Raw genomic sequence first — 4,365 nt, 5'->3', positions numbered from 1 at the left:
CCAGAGCCACTTGCACACCTATGTTTATTGTAACACTATTCACAATATCCAGGTTATGGAAATAGCCAAGATGCCCCACAACTGATGAATGGATTAAGAAAATGTGGTATTTATTCACAATGGATTTCTACTTAGCCTCGAAGAAGAATGAAATCTTATCATTCACATGTAAATGGATGGAACTGGAGAACATCGTCCTGAGTGAGGTTAGCCAGGCTTAGAAGACCAAAAATCGTATGTTCTCCCTCACATGCAGAGTTTATATCAAGGGAAAATACAGCACGGGGACTGGACTTTGTTCACATGATAAGATGAGAGCACACAAGGGAGGTATGAGGATAGGTAAGAAACCCCAAAAAACATGATAACATTTGATGTCCTCAATGCACAGGAACTAATGCAGAAACTTTAAAATAACTGAGGCCAATAGGAGAAGGGGATCAAGAACTAGAGAAAAGGTCAGTTCGAGAAGAATCAACTTAGAATATAACACATTTGTACATGGAAGCAATGTGAGGAATCTCCCTGTATAGATATCCTTATCTCAACTAGCAAAAACCATTTGTCCTGCTTATTATTATTTATACTCTGTGTTCAACAAAATTAGTGATAAGGGCAGAACAGTTTCTGCCTGGGAAAGAGGGGGTAGGGGAGGGGAAAGGGTGAGGGGAAAGGGAGTGGGTGGGGGAAGGGGGAGAAATGGCCCAAATATTGTATGCACATATGAATAAATGATATATTTTTTTAAAAAGTAAAAAAAATTTTAAAAAACAAAGCATGAAAAAAAATTATCACCATCTACTTAGAATTATATTGAATACATCAAACTTTACAAAGTATAAATATATTGACTCATCCTGTGTTTATTTTGCAAAATAAACTTTTGCAAAAACTAAAAATGTCACTTTAAACAAATGAAATAAATTAAAAATAATAAAATAAAATGAATTCACTGAAAGCTCTGAATTTAATCCTTTCACTTCAAATCCAGTTGCTGGCACTTTTGACTGGGGTTTTCTCAGGGTCTCTGTCCCTTCTTAAGGCTGGTATGCTTGGTGGTGGGTGATTTGGAGATGTAATGAACCTCCTTGTCAGATAGCTTTGGAGGAAGTAGGTTCAGGGTGTTTGAGTGCAGGGATTCCTTTGTGTGATAGGCCATCTGGTGTACGTGGGACTCTGAAGTGGTCCAGCCAGGATGGTGGTTTGTTAGCAGTAGCTGTCCCTTGTGCCCACAGGGCAAATTGCAGTTGAGCTCCATGGTCATTCTTCCTATACAAGAACAAACATAGTATTTTTCAAACTGTTGAAATCACCATATAAGGAGACTAATGTAGAAAAGAGGAAAATGGAAAGGATGAACCAATTTGGGTTATGATATCTATACACATGGAAATATCACAATGAAACACCAGGTATAGCATCTTAAATGAATAAAAATATATTCATTTTTGCAAAAACTGAGAAATGGAAGGAAAAACAGGTCCTGTCGAGGGGTAGACAACTCAGGGAATGGGGAGGATACAAGGAAAGGGATCCTAGTGCATATATAGTAGAAATATTATGTACATGCATATGTAAATGGAAAAAATGGGACCAGGTAAGACTATTTCAGGTATGGGTGCATGGGGGGCAAACTAGAATGATAGGGTGAGTGAATTCAATTGATATATTGTAATAACTTTTGTAAATGTCACAATGTACCCACAGAGTAACAATAATAAAAAGCATATAAAAAAGAAAAAATACTTTGATATGTGATTTCATTTAGTCTTCCTAACTGCTGATAAATATTGTCAACATTCAACTTTACAAACTAGACTATTAGGCTTAGAACAAATAAGCTGTGTTACCTAATGTTATAGTTAAAATACTGTATCGATGGAATTTGAGTCATGCTTTTATGGTTCTCTCTAGTCAAGTTCTTTAGTAAAATGTCCTAAGCTCTTATGATGGGGTCAGAAAGACCAGGTTAAGCCCTATGTCCAAAATGATTCACCTATACTCTCAACAAATATCAATTAATATACTTATGACATTAGTATTTCAATTTATCTGTTTGGCATTTCACTAATGATGTCTTATTTTTGTACAGTTACTTTTACATTTTCCTTTACAGAATATTGATATGAAAAGTTCCATGGAAAATAGAAGGCTGCATCATTCCCAGAAACTCAGGAACCTTCTCATTATCAGTTTAATGATGAAAAGATTGCCTACACTAAAATTTCAGTTGACTTCTTTCACAAATGAATTATATGACTTTTGGGAAAACTATCAGTTTTTTATGACTAAACCTGCAATAACTGTTTTCTAGACAATTTGCATTGAAAAGGCACATCATGCTTAAAACAACCACAAATTTTCCCCATCTACAAAATTTTAAAAATTAAGTTCAGAAAAACAATTTCTCCATATATAATTAAGTTTTTATCTTAATGTGCCTAGCATCTAGGAGGGAAATCTTGAATGTTATCAAGGAAAATCTTATTTCATAAACCATAGAAAACATAATCATCATGGCATGGGGTAGTCAGACATTCAACTCTGACTTCATCTTGCTAGGAATCTTCAGTCATGACCCCACTCACACTGTCCTTTTCTCCTTAGTTTTGGGCATCTTCACAGTGGCCCTCATGAGGAACTCTGCCATGGTCCTCCTCAACTACTGGGACATCCAGCTCCACACCCATTTCTACTTCCTCCTCATTCAACTTTCTCATGCTCATAAGCACTACTGTGTCCAAGATGGCCTTCAATTACTTATCTGGCAGAAAGTGCATCTCTTTTGCAGTGTGTAGTACCCAGATAGTCTTCTGATTTCCTGCTTGGAATTGAACGCTTCCTGTTGGTTGTTATGGCCTATGATCATTATGTTGCCATTTGCTAACCATTAAGGTACCCTGTTCTTATAAGCCAGAAAATCTGTGTTTTCATGGCTGCTGCATCCTGTGTTCTTGGTTCCTTTGATGGCTTATTTGAAGTTGCACCCTCATTATTTTTCTCATATTCTGGGGCCTGGAAAAGTCCAAATTTTTTCTGTGATGTTCCTTCCCTGTTCACTTACTAATGCTCCCACACATCAATCTTTGAAAGGATGGTATTTATCTGCTGCATAATTATGCTTCTCTTTCCTGTAGCAATCATAATTGATTCCTATATTCATGTTATTTTGGCAGTCATTCACATGGAATCTGGAGACAGTCTCCACACTGACTTTGCCACCTTCTCATCTCACCTCATGGTGGTGGGAATGTATTATGGTGCATCCATGTTCATATTCATGTGCCCATCTTCTGGTAATTCCCCAACCCAGGACAAGATGTGTTGGTCTTCTATACCATCCTCACACCAATGCTAAACACCCTTATCTATAGCCTCTACAACAGAGAGTTGTCCAGAGCTTTTGTGAAGGTATTAGTGAAGGGGAAACCTGGAGAGTGAGTTGCCCAATTATCTCCTTACTTTGCCATATCCTCAATTCTTATTTTTCAATGTTTCTCTATTACCATTCAGTCATAGAAATAAAACACATTTGAACATAGTTTTGTAATAGGAAATATATGGAAAACTATATAAATTGCATTTTAGCAGATAGTTTATTATCTCACACTTAATTTACTTATGAGTAGAATGTATGCTTTCTTCTTGACTAATGTAAATAAATGGTTTTTAAAAGCATCAGGAGTTCTGTAACAGGTAGTAAACAAACCTTTTCTGATGTTAACATTGCTTTGGAAAACAGTTAATATGCTGAGTATTTATACACTTAATCCATATTTTAGGGTGATAAAATATAAAATATTTTATAGGCTCTTGGAAGAGAGTGATGTAGGTTCAACCATGATGATGTTTTGAAATTATACCTTGAATTATATTCTTCCTCAAGAATTTAACATTTATTATGGAATTCTGGATGCAAACTCTCTTCTGAACTAAATGTATCTAAATTCCATATACTGATTCAATGAAGAAATAGTTTCATTATTCATATAACTAGTAGAGGGAGAATTTAGAAAAATCTCTAAATTAAACACAGACACTGATAAATTCAATTAGTTATGAAAATAAATACATAATTTTACATTTTCTAAGAGAAAAATAACATAATGACTATGAAACTTTATAATTGTGTTGTAGTCATTTCTGTGTGTAATGAAAGTCACTTAATTTCAACTATACAGACTTTATTTGTATTATTGATTTCCAAGAGTATTATGTTTTTTGTTTTTTCTTTTTGGTAATACTAGGGTTGAACTAAAGACTTCATGTTTGTTAGACAAAGTTTTCTACCACTTTAGTAACTCCTTAGGACTTTTTATCTCTGGTTATTTTTGAAATAGCATTTTGCTTTTTACCTGGGTCATC

At 35.0% G+C, this 4,365-nt stretch overlaps 1 pseudogene; it reads left to right on the top strand.

The window, feature by feature from the left end:
* Nucleotides 1-2,516: 2,516 nt before the first annotated feature.
* On the top strand, nt 2,517-3,441 carry LOC109674699 (olfactory receptor 2M3-like; annotated as a pseudogene).
* The last annotated feature ends 924 nt before the right edge of the window (nt 3,442-4,365 follow it).

This window comes from Castor canadensis, chromosome 15 (assembly GCF_047511655.1).
Source record: "Castor canadensis chromosome 15, mCasCan1.hap1v2, whole genome shotgun sequence".
Lineage (NCBI taxonomy): Eukaryota > Metazoa > Chordata > Mammalia > Rodentia > Castoridae > Castor > Castor canadensis.
This window is presented reverse-complemented; position numbering and strand designations above follow the sequence as displayed.